Here is a 19,920-nt window from a genome sequence, read left to right on the forward strand (position 1 = left end):
TTTGGTTGGCATAGACACCTCTGGTTCTTCAAAGATGATGGTAGTGTGGTATTCTGGACTCTGAAGCTGAAGGTGCTGATTCTGTGTCTTTTATTCTCTAGAGGAGTGGCTGATCTGCAATGGATTTGAAATGATGTAAATCTCATGCTGCTCAGACTCTCAGGTGTAATTTCTGCTCCCCGTTGCTAGCCATGCCCTCGTCTTTTTGTTCACTAGGGAGATAGACAGCTACTACATAGTTTCCCTGGGGATTCGTAGAAGTATGTAGGATTATGAGATCGAAAGGATTAGGCAACATGTTATGTGTGCCTCTCATCAGTTCTTATAACATTGGTTGAAAACATATGTTGCAGGTAGAGTGCTTGGTGCTGCTTCCCATCTTTCCCCCGGCTGAGCCTGTCCTGTACTCTCTCTCAGTTAATGGTACCTGCTGAACATCCAGCTTCTCCCCCTGCCACCTCCCAGTCTTTCGCCGAAGTCTTTATATTTTATTTCTTAAATGTCTTTTTTTCCTATTGCCCAGATATTTACTGTATATCCTTTAAAACTCATATACTACATATCCAATTAAACTTAATTTTTAAAAAAAGCTTTCCTTGGTTCTGGGTTAGGTGCTCTCACAAATACCCTTTGCATACCGTTTCCACAGCATGTTATGTGACGTTGTTGGCTCTGCTAGGTTCATGTACGTCATTGTAACCTATTTTTTTGTGTTTCTTCAGCTTGGATCTTTCTGCTGAGCTCCATGTAACTCACGTATCTATTTGACTTCTCTACTTAGCCATCTAATGGGCACCCAAGCCGAACCAAAGCAGAGCTCTTGATATTCTTGCCTCAGACACGTTTCTGTCTTGCTTAACTTGGTAAATGTTAAACGCAAAGATTCTTGCTGCTTCTCTTTTCCTTTCTCCCTGCCTCCAGTCTGTCGAGAAGTCCGGCACATTATGTTTTCAGAACATCCTGAATCTGATCGCCATTCTCCACCTCCACCATTAGTGTGCCCTCGACTGTATTTGCCTAAATGACCCATTGTAAGAGCCTCCAGTCTTCTCTTCTTACTTCTAGCATTGTTCCCATAAAAAATATTTTCTTAGCGCTCAGATTGATCTTTTTAAACTTAAAATAAGGTATGTGTCATTATTATTTTGCTTAAATCCTTCTGTTGGCTTTCCGTTGAACTGCAAATAAAATTCAAACTTGATCCCTAGGGCTCTTATACAGTCCAACTCTTGTCTGACTTTTCTCATAGCTCTTTTATCCTCTCTTTGGCTCCCTGTCAGGCTCATTCCTATTTCTAGACCTTTTTTTTCTTTCCTAAAATGCTTTTTCCCTAGTTTCTTCTGGGACTTATTTTTTTACTTCACTCAGGTATCTGTATCAATATATTTCCTGCCTAAATGCCTGCCTAAAATGCATATCCTGTGTGTCCCCATTCCTTATACCCCTTTGTACTTTGACATTATATCATATAGACTTACTGCTTATTTGGTTGTCTCCCTCAATAGAATATAATCTGCACAAGGACAGGGACTGTCTTTTCTTGACTGTACTCCCTCCAGCACCTAGAAACCTGGTTCATGGTAGGCATTAGGAAGGAATGTTAGAGTCCTTTAGTTCATAGATATTTGTTGAATGCCCTCCTCTGGGCCAGACACTGCTCTAGGTGCTGGAGATTTAATTAAAAAAAAAAAAAAAAAAACCCTGTCGTCTTGATACTTTCATTCTATTAGAAGTAGACAGATGATCAGCATGTAAATAAAATGCACAGTGTGTCATAAAACAACATAAAATAGAGCAAAGGAATGGCGAGTGCCGAAGCGAGGGGGAGAGTTGCCATTAGAAGTCTGAGGAGGTAATCAGGGACGTCCTCACTGAGGAGGTGGTCCTTGAGCAAAGAGCTGAGGGAGGTGAGTGAGACATGTTAACGTGCTGGGGGAGAGCGACTGTGTGTGGTATGCCTGGCTTGTCTGAGAAAGGGCCTGCAGACCATGGTGGGGGCTCTTGAAGTGAGTAAGCACGTTGGAAAATGACAGGGCCCCGGGTCAGAGAGGTAGTGGGTAGGTGAGGGAAGGGCAGGTCATCAGGGGCCTTTAGAGTTACTTATAAATAGGGCCATTGTGGGCTTCCCTGGTGACTCAGATGGTGAAGAATCCACCTGCAATGCCGGAGATCCAGGTTTGATCCCTGGGACAGGAAGATTCCCTAGAGAAGGAAATGGCTACCCACCCTAGTATTCTTGCCGGGGGAATCCCATGGACAAAGGAACCTGGCAGGCTGTGGGATCACAAAGAGTTGGACACATCTGAGCGACTAACATACACACATACACGCAAGAGCCATTATGAGGTTTTGAGCAAAGGTATAGTGTGATCTGGCTTTTTAAATAAATAGATCACTATATCCTCTAGTCCTAAGACAGGCCTCACTCAAAAAAACTTTTTTTGAGATGATTTTAGACTTTCAGAAAAATTACAAAATAATAGTACAGAGCTCAGATACACCCTTCATCCAACTTACCCTTATCCCTGTCCTTATGTTGGTGTCTTGAATAACCATTGAATATTTGTCAAAATTAAGAAACTAAACTTGACATAATACTGTTAACCAAAATACAGAACTTGCTTAGATTTTACCAGTTTTTCTAGTAATGTTCTGAGTACATCATATCAGGAAATATATCTGCCTTACTGATAATGCTAACCTTGGTCACCAAACTGAGATGCTGTCTGCTAGGATTCTGTACAGCAAACTTACAAATTTTCTGTTTTTAAATACTAAACATTTTGAATAATATACTTGAAGACTATGTAAATGTCCTATTTCTACTTAAAATTTTCATCCAGTCATTTTACTGTCCATCAGTGAATCTTGGCACATGTCAGTTATTACCGTGGTGTTTTAATGTGTGTGTGTGTATGCATGCACGCTCAGTCATATCTGACTCTTTGCAACCCCATGGACTGAAGGCTGCCAGGCTCCTCTGTCCATGGATTTTTCCAGGAAAGAATACTGGAGTGGATTGCTATTTCCTTCTCCAGGAGATCTTCCCGACCCAGGGATCAAGCTGGTGTCTCCTACGTCTCCTCCTTCGGCAGGCGGACTCTTTACCAGCTGAGCCATCAGGGAAAGCCCATGGTGTTTTAACAGTGATACCCTATTTTTCTTATTCCTTTTTCACTTCATTATCCTCTGTAAGGATGAATTCATTACTTTTCCCCATTTATTTACTTATGTGGATATTTATATCCATACAGACTTGTGGACATTAAGTTTTTTTGTTGTGTACTAATTGAACAGTATGTCATTATTTATTTTGTTGTTCAACTTACATCACTAATTTTGGTTTTTCTCGTTGACTAGGGCTGGGAAATATATGTGTCCTAACTCATGCATTTACCAAAAAAGTCAACATTTTTTTTTCCCATCTATTTATTGTGTGTATGTATTTTAAAGGGCTTCCTTGGTGGCTTAGATGGTAAAGCATCTGTCTACAATGCAGGAGACCCGGGTTCAATCCCTGGGTCAGGAAGATCTCCTGGAGAAGGAAATGGCAACTCACTCCAGTACACTTGCCTGGAAAATCAGTATTTTGATTCTAATACAGTATCAGAGGGTGGATTCTAACTTTCCCCCTTTCTTTGTAACCTCATCCATGTTTTGTGATATACAGTTCTGTGGATTTTGACTGTCATGTATCTACTATCACATTTCCATGCAAAGCCATCACCCCAGCAGTCGTGTGCCACCCTTTTATAGACAACTTTGCTACAAGTTGATTGACAAAACTCCAGATTTTAGTATTGCTAGTTTCCTCCTTTTTAATAGTAGACATTCTAAAGGATATGCAGTGGACCCCAGTTTTTGATAAACCATCTAAATAAGGCTCATTCTCTTAAAGTTAGAGGCTAGTAATTGGTATAATCCGATTTTTAAGCTAAGCTTTTTCCGTTGATTGTACTATCTCTTTGTTTAATCTCATTCCGTTTGTTGTGCTTTGTCCGTTTCATTATTTTTATAAAGTTCTCATGAGCACAAGTCCTATCTTTCTCCATTTTGTATTGCTTTATCCAAGTCTTGAACTTTTATTTTGATCAACTAAGAACTATGTAAATGCATAATTTTAGCAGGACTATGTATTGTCATGATTTTGGACACATAGCATGATTATATCTTACGCTGAAACCTCTCTGTATAAGAGGTTGGTAAATTGTGGGCCACAGGCCAAATCCAGCGTTTATTGGAACATAGTCAAAATTTATGTGCTTTCCCACTACATTGGCCATTGAGTAGCTGTGACTGAGACTCCTGTTTTGTATAGAGGGCAGATTGAGTTCTGTATAACCCTGTAAAGCCTAAAATATTTACATAAAAAGTGTACTGATGCTTACTTTATACCTTTGGTTTCTTTCTGTCAGATTACAGTGTCATAAAGATAATCATCCTTTGTAGTTACTACATAAGTTAGGCTTTCGAGCGGAGAAGGCGATGGCAACCCACTCCAGTACTCTTGCCTGGAGAATCCCAGGGATGTTAGAACCTGGTGGGCTGCTGTCTATGGGGTCGCACAGAGTCGGACACGACTGAAGCGACTTAGCAGCAGCAGCAGCAGCAGGCTTTCAAGACAGCTATAACTTCCTTATGTTAGAGAAATCCCCAGGTTATAAAAAAGTGTTCTAAAAGGAACCTGAGAATGTATTTGCTAAGTTTTGTAGCTTTGTTATTTGGGGGAGTTTTTTTCTTTCTGTGGTTTTAAAGTTTGTGTACATGCATGCCTATCATGTCCAGCTCTGTGCGACCACATGGACCGTAGCCCGTCAGGCCTCTCCTCTAGACTCGGGGAGCAGACCTGGGCCTCCTGCATTGCAGGTGGATTCCTTACCACTGAAGCTATGAGGGCAACCCTTTTGAAGTCTATCTTCTTCAAAAGGAGATGTCAACTATAAAAAGAAATGCTTTGTTACATGGTTTGTATGACAGATAAACCAAAGTACTTTTTTACTCTTCTTGAAATGTAGCATTTTAATTTACTAAATTTTGTTTGTCAGAACTGAGATAGTTCATTTCTCATGCCAGATTTATATGCTCAAATTTTAAAACATTGCCTCTCTATTTTCTTTATTTACAGTTCTTTAAGGAAAAATAGTAATGCTCTGCATAGTTTACTGAAACGAGTGGTCAGCACATTTAGTAAAGACACAGGTGAACTTGCATCTTCATTTTTGGAATTTATGAGACAAATTCTTAATTCTGATACAATGGTAAGTGTATATATATATATTTGGTATTTCTCATATTTACAAACATGCATATGTTAGAAAAATCACTTGGGTTCAAAAATATCTTGGAATGATGTTATTTGGAACTTGGAACTTAAATACTATTTTTTTCATATGTCCTCACCCCACTAAAAGTATGGGTTTTTGATTTATAAAAAAAATAGATTGTTAAGAGTAGAATTTATTAGGTATCATTCTTAATTCTTTCAGCTGTTTGAATATGTTTTCCTACTGCGTTGTGGCTTCCATGGTTTTTGACAATAAATAACTTGTTAATCTTTTATTAGTTGAGTCACCTCTCTTACTGCTTTCAAGATTCTTTGTTTTTAGCTCTTGATCATGTGTTAAGAGTGGATTAAGTTTGTTCTACTTGGAGTTTGTTGAGCGTCTTGAAAGTGTAAATTAATGTTTTTCATCAGATTTGTAAAAGTTTCTAGTCACCATTTCTTTAGATATTTTTTCTGACTCTTTCTTCCTCTTCTGAGACCCTTTATTATACATGTTTTGGTACTCTTGATAGTATCTCCACAAGCATCTTTTGAGGCTGTGCTCATGGTTCTTCATGTTTTTCTTTCTGTTTCTTAAAATGGATAATCTCAGTTGACTGTGTTCAAGTTCACAGATTCTTTTTTTTTTTTGCCAGCTCAAATCTGCTCTTGAGCCCCTCTAGTGAATTTTTTGTTTGACTTATTGTCCTTTCCCAGTCCAGAATTTATGTTCAGTTTTTGTATAACTCTTAGCTGTCTATTGATATTTTCTTGCAGAGTGCTGTATCAACTCTCTTTCCAGTTTTTCCTTCTAAGCATTTACTTCTTTGGTACATTCTGAATAGTTCTGTATGAGTTCATAACTTCCTAAAGCAGACAGCAGATCATATCACTCTACTCTCCAATAACTTCTGGTGTCTATAGAATAGATTCCAGACTTTTTAGTATGGCATTCAGGACTATTCACTGTAGGGCAAAAAGCTACTTTTGCAACCACTTCTCCCTTAGTGGGAGGCGCCACCCATAATCTCCTCTACTTACATGTGTCTCCTTGGCCACGCTTCTGTTAGTTTGCTGTTTTCTCTCTCCTTCTCTCTTTCTCCTGGCCAAACTGTCATCTGCTTATAGTACCTATTTGAATACAGCCCAATTTGCGAAGCCTGTTAATATTACTTTTCTTTCTGTATACTTCACATCATGTTACTGGATTTCTTTTTATAGATCATTTATATGCCTACTTAGCATTTCCTCTTCCACTACCTGAGTGTTACGTCACTTAGGTCAGAGACCATGTCTTACTGGCTTTTTCCTAGTGTAATTGCATAGTATCTTCTATAGTTTAATAGCTAAAGAGTTTGACAAATGATTATGGAGATTTGAAGTGGTATCACATATTTTGACAGAATTTTCATTTTCCTGAAATCACTTTGTAGATCATCATTTAAAAAAAATCTCCTTAGAAATTATTTTACTACTTTTCACAGTAATGTATGTGTATATATATAGAGAGAGCAATCTTCAAATTAAGCTAAATTTGATTCTAGGTTTTCTAAGGTTGTTTTTAATAACAAGTAGATAAGAATTTAAAACATTTTATTTTGTTCAATTTCTGTTTATAATAATGAAGAAGCAAGGTAGGAGGGAGAGGTGAAATTTTACATCCTTCCAAATATTTTATTTTTTAATTTTATTCCAAATATTTTAATTCATTCATAGTTTTTCTCTTTCAAAATTTGATTATTTTATTCTGCCTTTCCTGACCTTGAAAAATAACAATCATTATAATGTTTCCCTGGTGGCTCAGACGGTAAAGAATCTGCTTGCAATGTGGGAGACCTGGGTTTGATCCCTGGGTCAGGAAGATGTCCTGGAGAAGGGAATGGCTACCCTCTCCACCATTCTTGCCTGCAGAATTCCATGGACAGAGGAGCCTGGCGGGCTGTAGTCCATGGGGTCACAAAAGAGTTGGACATGACTGAGCAGCCAACATTTAACATATAATACTTTTTGATTCAGCTGTACTGAACTTCCCACCTGTTTAAAGTGGTATGAATAAATGAGAAAAGAAGTCAGATAGATGCCTTAATAATTTGTAATCTCATTAATGTACTACTTTCTGTAAAATATATTTAGTCTGTTAATTCATACATCTAAAAAAAATAAAGTATAAGGTAGACCATCATCAACATACCCTTTATCACCGCTTCCAAACAGAGCAGGTAAAACCCTTGTAGACATATGGTTTATTGAATTTCTCATTAAAATTGCATGTCCTTTTCCTTAATGTCATGTAAATGACTCCTTAGTCTAGTGTTTACTGAAAGGAGCAAGTGTGTTTCAGGCACTGTATCAGTTTGAGCGGAAATCTGTGGAGAATAATTTTCATTTAGTTTTCACTGAAATGTGTCCAGTTAAAGGAAAAATGGTAAGAGCTACAAACAAATTTTAATGTTACTGTTAACTTAAAAATACTAAGTCCTGAATCGGAAATGGTGGGACCAATATTTATGCTGAGATGTTTAAAATAGGGCTGTGTTCTAAAGATTTGAAACTACTTAAGTTTTCTTTCATATATGACAATATGGATGGATTTATTGTTATGAACTGAGATTTGCTTTGTGTGGTGAATTTTTTTCACCATTCCCACATTCACTTTATTATGTGGCATATTTTTTAAAGCAGAAAATGATAACTTTATGACATCTGTAGACAGCACATAGTCTTAAATATATGGTTACTGTTTTCTTTAGTTGTTTGCCTTGTCTCCAGAAAAGGAAGTTCAGATTTTTTTAGCTGTTGTAGCAGGCATTCTTATTAATTTGAGTATCAATTAGTATATTCTGTTTCCTGCAAGTGCCAGTGTATTTGTCATTGGATACTTTTGTTGAGAAATGTGTTTACTTGTTTATTTTGTGAGTTGTAAAGAAAAACTTGTTTCGGCTTTGAGCTGACTAATTCTTAAAACCAGCCGTTTGTACTGATGTAAAAACCAAAACACTGAGGGGAAGATTGCCGCAATCTTAAATATCTGAGAAATTTTGGAAGCATTTTTGCAAATTTCTCTGCTCTCAAATTTAACTTGTGTGTGACATTTACAGGGATGTTGTGGAGACGATAGTGGTCTCATGGAAGTAGAGGGAGCTCATTCAGCACGGACGATGAGTATTAATGCTGCAGAGTTAAAACAGCTTCTACAAAGCAAAGAAGAAAGTCCAGAAAATTTGTTCCTTGAACTAGAGAAGCTTGTTTTGGTAAAAAAAAGAAAAACAAAACAAAACAAAAACAGAAACAAAAACAGCTCCTTCCTAAGACATACTTTCTTCTCAATTTGACTAGTACAAGTTTTCCTAGTGACTTTTAAAAATAGTGAACTCTCAGTTGGGTGTTTATACTCTGAGTTAATGATTTGGAGTGAAGTCCTCCATACTATTATAAATTTTAAGGAGTATATGAAGGCAGTACTTTTTGAATGATCTATTGTTTGAATGCAGAGTGCCCCCTGATACCATTACTTAGAAATAAAATGGCAAGTGTTTTTGGTGTTTGTTTTACTTTAGTATGTATAATATTGCTAATTTCTTGATGGTGTTCCAAATTTCTTAGTAATGGAATACCACCTTTTCTACTAAAGAGTCAGTAGATTATGGGCATACATGTTCAAGTTTTACCTGCATTTTCTTATTCTGCCTTTGTTTGTATCTAGGAGCATTCAAAAGATGATGACAGTCTGGATTCTCTGTTGGACAGTGTGGTTGGACTTAAGCAGATGCTAGAGTCATCAGGTGATCCTCTACCTCTTGGTGACCAGGATGTGGAACCAGTACTTTCAGCTCCAGAATCTCTCCAGAATTTGTTTAACAACAGGTGAAACAAGCAGTGTTTTGTAGTTGAGTAATAGTGGGAAACATGCAAATGTCTGGGATCTAGAAGAGGCCAGCAGATTACTTTCTGTAGGGGCTTCCCAGGTGGCGCAGTGGTAGAGAGTCTGCCTGCCAGTGCAGGAGATGCTGGAGACAGAGTTTGACCCCTGGGTCAGGAAGATTTCCCTAGAGGAGGAAATGGTAACCCACTCCAGCATTCTTGCCTGGAAAATTCCATGGACAGAGGAGCCTGACTGGCTCCAGTCCACGGGGTCGCAGAGTCGGGAACAGCTGAGCACACGGCACAGCACGCACACGAGGGCTGGTGAGAAAAAAATCTAGTCTTTGTAGGCCAAGCTCAGTCTCTGTTGCACACACTTCTATAGCTTTTTGCTTGTTTCTTTTCTTTAAAAAGCTTTAAAAATGTGGAACCCATTCCTAGGTTGCAGGCTGTACAAAAGCAGGTTGGCCGAATAGGGTCATAGTTTACTGATCCCTGGTCTAGAGTCTATTGCTCTTGATCTTTGGAGGACTGCCCTTCTAGAGGTAATGAGTGTTTAATGTGTTGAAATTATTCTCTAAATTTAGAAAAATTGCACATTGGTATACTGTTATAAATTTGGCTTTTTGGAAAGAAAGCTAGGTCTCTGTTTTATTTTATTGAAAAATCAAAATTTGTTACAAAAGGATTAATTTCCAAGTTGCTAGTTTTTAAGGATACTTAATTCTTAAGTAGTTTTTTTGAAGGAGTCTTTTTAAAAGTGCTAATTTTGCTAATATTTTAGAGGGTAATATTTTTAATTCTGTTGTTCACAGGTTTTACTTAAAAGTTAAGCCAAAATACTTGATTTTGGAATTCTGCTTTTTAAGAAATACTTTTTCTATTCTAGAACTGCGTATGTGCTAGCTGATGTCATGGATGATCAATTGAAATCTATGTGGTTCACTCCATTTCAGGCTGAGGAGATTGATACAGATCTGGATTTGGTATAATTTTATTACTAAATATTTAGGGAAAGATTGTTGATTTTTTTGTTCCTTTGCATGATGTTAGCACTAAAATAGATGACATATTATATGGCTGTCAAAAGTCTGTCTCAGGACTATACTGCACTGTTTTTATGTCAGATGCCCACTTAATGGTGTCCAGGACTATTTTTTTTATGCTACTGATTTTGCCTCTTTCTAATTAATGGTCTGTATATTTGAGAATGAGGGGAAAATCATGTTTTTGCATAAGTACTCTGAAGCACTTTGGTTTCTTATATTTGTAGGATATAGAATAGTATCCAACAAAATTATAATTGATTTCTGTATTTCGGTTTAAGGAGAGGAATAGGTTGTGGTATCTGCTGTTAATTTGGGGAAATGTAAAAAAGACATTTGCTACAGGAATATAGTGCGAATGGGAATTGACATTCTTTACCTTGATACTGAATAGGTAAAAGTATAAATAAAGATTTTAATGGAGTCTGTTTTGTGCTTCTCATAGATGTATTAGGGAGGATGATGGCAGCCACAACTTTGGTATTTTAGGTGTAATTAATTTGGATAAAACCTAAGTTAAACATAATTTTCATTCCTCTGAAAGTTGACTTCAGTTGGAACCTCATTAAATTCATAAAACTTGGGGATCTGTGGTACAGAATTCTTTTATAACATGGTGACTGTACAAGGCTTGTGGACTATGTTATTTCAGATTCTTTTGGAACAGTTCTGGAGATACTCCATTGTTAATTTATATAGAGAAACCCTGAGTTCTTTGTCAGGGAGCAAAGATCTCAGACTAATAGCCCTCCTTTGAGTAAGAATGCTAATTTCCCACTCCCAACCCCTGAATTAAAAGCAGCTGAATTCCTAAGACTTTTTTTTTTTAAACTACCAGTGATGTTGCTTTTTGAAAAGATGAAGGAAAGAGGCTGACCTGTAATTTCTTATGAGAATCAAATATATTTAATAGGAAATTGGAATTGCTATATTCAAATGTTATATTAATAGTTACATTTAAAGTATAATGCTGCATGAACAGCTGCATTTAAGGTCATTTTTCATTTTGTTTCGTTTTTATGACTGCAGGTAAAGGTTGACTTAATTGAGCTTTCTGAAAAATGTTGTAGTGACTTTGACTTACACTCAGAATTAGAGCGCTCGTTTCTGTCAGAGCCGTCATCTCCTGGAAGAACCAAGACGACTAAAGGATTCAAACTTGGGAAGCACAAGCACGAGACCTTTATAACTTCAAGGTAAAATATACTTTGCTGAAGATCTTGATTGGAATCAAGTAAGTTTATTTATTTTAGTGTAATTTAAAACACGTGACTATTAAAGGAAAAAGGACACTGATGTAATACTTGAGTCATAAGTATCATCTTGAATTTTTTTAAAAGATAATAATTTGGCCAGGACATACCTGGTCCATTTGTTACATTATTATACTTTATGAGAGTTTAGAAGATTTGAAAAAGAGCAAACTGGGTTATTTCTTAAAAATTGTTAGTCATGTCAGTAAAATGTTGAGTACCATTCTTAGCTCGTTTTGTTGTGTTTCCCTGGAAGGTGGTAGGGATATTTGCAAATTTAATACAATTAGGATAAGAAATATTTGATAGTGCAGTTTTCAATATTGCAAAGATTGACTTATGTTTTCGCTGGAAATGTGTAAAAGAGAGGTGTTCATGGAATGTTTTTGTTTTAATAGTGGAAAATCTGAATACATTGAACCTGCCAAGCGAGCTCATGTTGTGCCACCACCAAGAGGAAGGGGCAGGGGAGGATTTGGACAGGGTATACGACCCCATGATATTTTTCGTCAGAGAAAACAGAACACAAGCAGACCACCATCTATGCATGTGGATGACTTTGTTGCAGCTGAAAGTAAAGAAGTGGTCCCTCAAGATGGAATACCACCACCAAAACGGCCACTCAAAGTGTCGCAGAAGATCTCGTCGCGTGGTGGATTTTCAGGCAATCGGGGAGGACGGGGTGCTTTTCACAGTCAGAATAGGTTTTTCACACCACCTGCTTCCAAAGGTAACTACTTTTTTTTTTTTTTTTTAACTTTGAATTTTTTATTTTGTTTTGAAGTGTAGCCGTTTAACCATGTTTTGGTAGTTTCAGGTGAATAGCAGAGGGGCTCAGCCATACATACACATGTTTCCATCCTCCCCCAAACCCCTCTCCCATCCAGGCTGGCACATAATATTGAGAAGAGTTCCATGTGCTGTATAATAAGTCTTTGTTGGTTATCCATTTCAAATAGAGCAGTGTGTCCATGACCTTCCCAGAATCCCTATCTGTCACTTCCCCTGGCAACCATAAGTTGGTTTTCTGAGTCTCCTGTTTTGTAAGTAAGTTCATTTGTATCATTCCTTGTTAGATTCCCCATATAAGCGCTGTCATATGATATTTCTCCTCTGTCTGACTTACCTTACTCAGTGTGACACTCTAATTCCGTCCATGTTGCTGCAGATGGCATTATCTTACTCCTTTTAATGGCGGTAATATTCCATTGTGTGTATGTGTGTGTATGTGTATATGTGTATGTATATATATGTGCACACCATGTGTATATATGCATGTATGTGTATATGTGTGTGTATGTGTATGGGCTTCCCAGATGGCGCTGGTGGTAAAGACCCGCCTGCCAATGCAGAAGATACAGGAGACACAGATTCAATCCCTGGGTCAGAAGGATCCCTTGGAGTTGGAAACGGCAACCCACTCCAGTATTCTTGCTTGGAAAATTCCACGGACAGAGAAACCTGGAGGGCTGTAGTCCATAGGGTTGCAAAGAACCGGACGTGACTTTGCACGCACACACACGTACACATACGTACCGCGTCTTTATCCAGTCCTCCGTCGATGGCCATTTAGGTGGCTTCCGTGTCTTGACTACTGTAAACAATGCTGCAGTGAGCATTGGGTGCATGTGTCCTTTCAGGTCATGTTTTTCTCCAGATATATGACCAGGAATGGCATTGCGGGGTCAATGGGAGCTCTGTTTTCCATTTTTTAAGGAACCTCCATGCTGTTCTCCACAGTGGCTGTACCAGTTTACATTCCCGCCAGCTGTGTACGGGGTTCCCTTCTCTCCACACCCTCTCCAGCATTTGTTGTTTGTGGATTTTTTGATGACAGCCATTCTGACTGGTATGAGGTGATACCTCACTGTAGTGTTGATTTCCATTTTGCTAGTAACTAGTGATGCTGAACATCTTTCTCTCCATGCCTGTCAGACATCTGTATGTCCACTTTGGAGAAATGTCTCTCCAGGTATTCTGCCCATTTTTTGAGTGGATTGTTTGTTTTGATGTTCTTAAGTGTCATAAGCTGTTTGTAAATTTTGGAGACTAAGCTAAAGGTAACTGCTTAATATATGTTTTCTAATGAGTTCTACCAGTATTAGACTATTGAATAGAAGTGATTCAAATAAAGCATTTTTTTGTTGCTATAATTAAGCTAACTCTAGACCATTGGTGCCATTTGCAAAGTACTTTATTGGATAGAAAAAAATCTTTTTTTAGAAATTATTTTTTTAATTGAAGGATAATTGCTTTACAGAATTTTGTTGTTCACTGTGAAAAAAATATTTTTTTAAGTTAACTTTTGATTAATTACATAACTGCTGTTGAACTTAAAAAAGTCTTGCCTCTTTTCCTATTTGCATTGAGAATTGTGTGTATCCTTTCTAAATAATATCCATACATTATTTTCACAGTTGTCCTTACCAACAGTTCCCTTACGATTGTTCTGTGTAGTTCACCATTGATTCTTTTATCTACGTGCTTCCTAATATTATATTTAATCTATTTTCAGTGTTTCAAGATTTTAGAAGCTGAATTTCTACAATATAAACTTATAGAAATTGTATTCTACTAGTGGGTTGATGACAAGTTTTCATGCTTTTGAGTTGAGAGGATGAGAGCCAAAGAGAATAGATATTTACAGTACTAGTAAACACACAGCTGTGTTAGGAACTATTTTAAACACTTGACATATAATACTCTCATCAACCTCATGAAGTAGATTCTTTTAGTACCCTCAGTTAACAGAAGAGAAAACTTGTCAGTTAGCTAACCAGGACACATAAAATATAACAGGCAGAACTAGTATTTGAACCCTGGCAGTCTGGTTCCAGAGCCTCTCCTTATAATGCTGCCACTCGTAACCTGTATTTCATGTACAAAATTCCATATTTTCTCTTCCATTGCTTTTGAAAATTTAAGAAAAACATGTCATATCTTCCTTAATCCAGTTGAGTTGTGGTACAAGTACATTTTGATCGTGTTGTCTATGTTTAGGAAACTACAGTCGTCGGGAGGGAACAAGAGGCTCCAGTTGGAGTGCTCAGAATACTCCTCGAGGAACTTACAATGAAAGTCGTGGAGGCCAGAGCAATTTTAACAGGGGTCCTCTTCCACCATTACGACCACTTAGTTCCACAGGTACACATTCTTCCTTCTTGGTATTGCTGAGGAGGAGGGAGGTGAATTATCCTTTCCAGATTGTTGAAATTCATATATTCTCATTCTGGGAGAGAATATTTTAGAATGTAGGCATATAATTCTGAAGTCTATGTAATTTTATGTCTGTGAGTGAGTGCCCAGTGTACATAGTCTATATAAATTCTCAAAATTTTAGATTCTGAACTGTGTGTATAATCTGAGTGGTTTCATGTTGACTAAACTGAGATTTCTTCTTAGAGTATACAGGTTGATTCTTGAACAACACAGGTTTGAACTGCAAGGGTTGTCCATTTTTATAGGCAGATTTTTTTTAACAATAAATACGGTTCATGGTTTGAAATAAGGATGCAGAGGAACCTCTGGGTAAGAGGGCCAACATAAATTATACTGGATTAACCCTCAAGTTGTTCAAGGGTCAACTGTATTCTTTTCTGTTACAGGATTATCTTATGTATGTAAGTATATAACCTTTTTTTTCCCCTCTAAAACATTCCTATATCAAGTCTGAAACTCTGTGGTCAGATGTAGCTTTTGGTTTCAAATGCACTTTTTTTTTTGACCACACCATAAGGCACGGGAGATCTTAATTCCCCTACCTGTGCCCTTGCAGTGGAAGCGCAGATTGTTAACCACTGGACTGCCAGGGAAGTCCCAAATACACATTTTTAAAATAATAGCTTTATTTGAGATGTAATTCTTAACGTTTAGACAATTTAACTATTTAAAGTGAGCTTCAACACAGTCACAGAACTTGCACTTGAATATTAAAAGGAGCAACCTGTAGTCTTGGTCTGAGCTTGGTGTTCCGGGTTCGTATTTATATGATGGGAAAGGAAAGGATGTTGCAACTGAAAATCATATTCTTTCTTTTACAGGCTACCGCCCAAGTCCTCGTGAGCGTGCTTCCAGAGGTCGTGGGGGGCTTGGGCCTTCCTGGGCAAGCGCAAATAGCGGCAGTGGAGGGTCGAGAGGAAAGTTTGTTAGTGGAGGCAGTGGTAGAGGTCGCCACGTACGGTCTTTTACACGATAAATATTCTTGGGAACATCCTAAGTGCATATGAACATTTCATGAGGACAGTAAAAAACAAGACATTGAGGACCAATTTAGGCTTAGCAGTTACCTGGATACATCTGAGAGAATATTTTTATCTGAAGAAAGCAAATTTTGTTTGATACCTAACACAAGATTTCAATAAAAATCGAAACTTTGTATGTATGTTTGTATATATTTTGTCCTCTTCTTAAATGGCTGTTTAGAAAATTTCCTAGGTTAAAAATGAACAGTGAAATGACAGTTTTGTTTTAGTGTATATCTCGGTTATACCACAGACGTCCTCAATACTTTATCAGCTTATGGTGCCCTTTACTGTTTCAGTTGTATTACAGTATACCTAGGCCAAAAGAAATGTCTAATAATTCCACTTATTAAGCTATTAGGTCCAAACAATAAGAATTTATGTTGTGACCACAAGTAATTGTGGTTGCTACACAATTTCTCAAACCTTAGAATCAGCTTAAAGACTGCCAGTATTCTGTTCCACTATGCTTTTTGTACAGTACTTACCTCAGCCGCTGAAAATGCAGTTTTGCAAAGACATACTGTCATGGAAAGGATGCGGTCTAATACTGAAGAGGTCAACTACCGCAAGTTACCATTTTGTGTCATGTCTAACAGCTGTGTTCTACGCAGAAATTTAAAATGTCCTATGGCACACCTGTTAATTTCCTAGGGTAACTGAGTGCACAGTTTTGGAAACCTTTTGGCTTCCAAAAAAGAAACACGCCATTCTCCTTTATGCTAGTCAGAAATACATACATGCTTTGTGTTTTAGCTTTATATCTACTTGTACTATTTTATTCGGAGACGGCAATGGTACCCACTCCAGTACTCTTGCCTGGAAAATGCCATGGAAGGAGCAGCCTGGTGGGCTGCAGTCCATGGGGTCGCTAAGAGTCGGACACAACTGAGTGACTTCACTTTCACTTTTCACTTTCATGCATTGGAGAAGGAAATGGCAACCCGCTCCAGTGTTCTTGCCTGGAGAATCTCAGGGATGGCGGAGCCTGGTGGGCTGCCGTCTGTGGGGTCACACAGAGTCGGACACGACTGAAGCGACTTAGCAGCATACTATTTTATTATGCAGTTTTTTAGAACCTAAAATAAGGCACATCCTAATACTGTTATTTCGGGAGTCAGACATCTAATAAAATCTGTATTTATATATACAGAAATAAAATTTACACTTTGAGAAAATAGTCATATTTTTCCCAAGAGATAACATACTGAGTTTATATAATCTGGCATAAAATACAGAGTTCCCTTAAACAATGAAGGAGTGTATATGAGTCTCATTCCATCCCTTTCTCACACTGTTTTGTCAAAACTGTGAGTGAATAGATAATTTGCTTGCCAGGAAAACCCTGGAGTAAAGCTCAATTCTAAAGATATTTAAATGAAAGATAATGGAAATCTTTTCATAACTAATGGCCTCAAAAACCCAAGATACCCTAAACCCCTTTTAATCCTGAAACTAATAAACTCATCTTCTCTAAATACACATTTTTCACATTAGATAGAAATTGAAGTTTGTCCCTAATGTCTGACACAAATATATGTAAAAATAATTGTTTAAATAGTATTTCTTGGAATTCCTGGTGGTCCAGTGGTTAAGAATCTGCTGGCCAATGTAGGGGACATGAGTTAAGTCCTTGCCCCAGGGCAGCTAAGCTCATATTCCACTACTGCTGAAACCCTTATGCTCTCGAGCCCATGCTCTGCAACAGAGAGGCCCACACAGTGAGAAGCCTGCGCACTGCAGCTAGAGAGGAGCCCTCACTGGCCACAAGTAGAGAAAGCCTGTGTGCATCAGTGAACGCCCAGTGCAGCCAAAATAAGAAAAGGGGGAGAGAGGTGCTGGGCGATGGTTCTTGTCATATACATTTAGATTTGTGTGTAGGACCTCATACCTTCAAAAATGAACGGCAGTTTTATGAATACTTTGCTAGAATGGTTTACTTTTTTACATAAGAGATTTTAGAAGAAGTTTTAGTGTTTAGAAATTAATGAAAAACTTGAAATACCTTTGAGGATAAGATACTCTATTAGTAACACAAGGAGTTGACAGAATGATTTTATACTTGTTTTGTAAGAAGAAGAAAAAAATGCCCTGAAATGTTGCTCTGCTTTATTTAGAAGCAGTGTTGCTGGTAGTAATCAGGGTGCGCGAAGCAGCACGAGGTCCAGTTTAGTTTTATTGCTTAGTGTAAAAAAATGGCAAAAACATCGAGATTCAGAATGTAGGAACAAGAGTATGTTTTCTAAGTGTCTACTGAGTTCCATGTTCCCTAGTACAGTCTAGGGAATATAAGGACGAATAAAATGCAGTTTCTGCCCCCCAGAAGCTCATAATCTAGTAGAGAAAACAATCACATAAGCAAGTTTGTGTGTGTGAAGTTTTTGTTCTTGTCTTTAAGAAAGTAAATAGGTGAGTGTATGAACATGAAACAACTTCAGTTCAGTTCACTTCAGTTCAGTCCAGTCGCTCAGTTGTGTCCAACTCTTTGCGACCCCATGAATCGCAGCACGCCAAGCCTCCCAGTTCATCACCATCTCCTGGAGTTCACTCAGACTCATGTCCATCAAGTCCGTGATGCCATCCAGGCATCTCATCCTTGGTCGTCCCCTTCTCCTGCCCCCAATCCCTCCCAGCATCAGAGGTGGCCAAAGTACTGGAGTTTCAGCTTTAGCATCATTCCTTCCAAAGAAATCCCAGGGTTGATCTTCAGAATGGACTGGTTGGATCTCCTTGCAGTCCAAGGGACTCTCAAGAGTCTTCTCCAACACCACAGTTCAAAAGCATCCATTCTTCGGTGCTCAGCCTTCTTCACGGTCCAACTCTCACATCCGTACATGACCACTGGAAAAACCATAGCCTTGACTAGACAAACCTTAGTCGGCAAAGTACTATCTCTGCTTTTGAATATACTATCTAGGTTGGTCATAACTTTCCTTCCAAGGAGTAAGCATCTTTTAATTTCATGGCTGCAGTCACCATCTGCAGTGATTCTGGAGCCCCCAAAAATAAAGTCTGACACTGTTTCCACTGTTTCTCTGTCTATTTCCCATGAAGTAATGGGACCGGATGCCATGATCTTCGTTTTCTGAATGTTGAGCTTTAAGCCAACTTTTTCACTCTCCTCTTTCACTTTCATCAAGAGGCTTTTTAGCTCCTCTTCACTTTGTGCCGTAAGGGTGGTGTCATCTGCATATCTGAGGTTATTGATATTTCTCCCAGCAATCTTGATTCCAGCTTGTGTTTCTTCCAGTCCAGCGTTTCTCATGATGTACTCTGCATATAAGTTAAATAAGCAGGGTGACAGTATACAGCCTTGATGTACTCCTTTTCCTATTTGGAACCAGTCTGTTGTTCCGTGTCCAGTTTTAACTGTTGCTTCCTGACGTGCATACAGATTTCTCAAGAGGCAGGTCAGGTGGTCTGGTATTCCCATCTCTCAGAATTTTCCACAGTTGGAATTCTTGAATAATCCAGCTAATACATTTCAAGCTGGTTTTATTATGGAGTTTTGGAAGTAAGTATATGTTTAAAATAGCCAAAGGAACAAAAGAAAAGACTTGATATTACAGTTATACCTTGTTAGACCATACATAACATCTTTGGAATTGTTTTTGTATAAAGACTAGTTAGGATGGAAAAGTTATATGCATGTGATTTTTATTTTTAAATTAAAAGGACAGATTGGGAAGTAATGAACAACACCTTACAAACGTTTATCCTGTAAATTCATGAGCTAGAGAAAAGGATGCAAACTCTTAAGTATTAGCAGTGGCCTTGAAAGTAACAGAAATGAGAGAAGAGGACCGGGTGAAGAACAGAGAACTGGGGAAGAGTTGGCAGTTGACACTTCAGCCTTGGCATGAGGGAGAAAGCCAGGGGAGTTAGTTGGAGGTGGTGGCCCTGGGGAGGGCCTGCTATGTTAAACTACTCTTCAGCTTCAGCTGGTTGCTGCCTTGGAAAACTGACAGATCCAAAGATGATGCATCTTCTAAAGAAATTTCTTTAATGTTTTAAATTTTAAAATTAAAAAAACTATTTTTGTTTAAAAACCACAAAATTTAGCATCTTAACCATTTTTTAGTGTAGAGTTACATGTGTGTGCTCAGTCGTGTCTGACTCTTTGCGACACTATAGACTAGCCTGCCAGGCTCCTCTGTCCATGGAATTTTCCAGGCAAGAATACTGGAGTGGATTGCCATTTCCTTCTCCAGAGGATCTTCCCAACCCAGGGATGGAACCTGCATCTCTTGTGTCTC

Source organism: Capricornis sumatraensis, chromosome 11 (assembly GCF_032405125.1).
Source record: "Capricornis sumatraensis isolate serow.1 chromosome 11, serow.2, whole genome shotgun sequence".
NCBI classification, from domain to species: domain Eukaryota; kingdom Metazoa; phylum Chordata; class Mammalia; order Artiodactyla; family Bovidae; genus Capricornis; species Capricornis sumatraensis.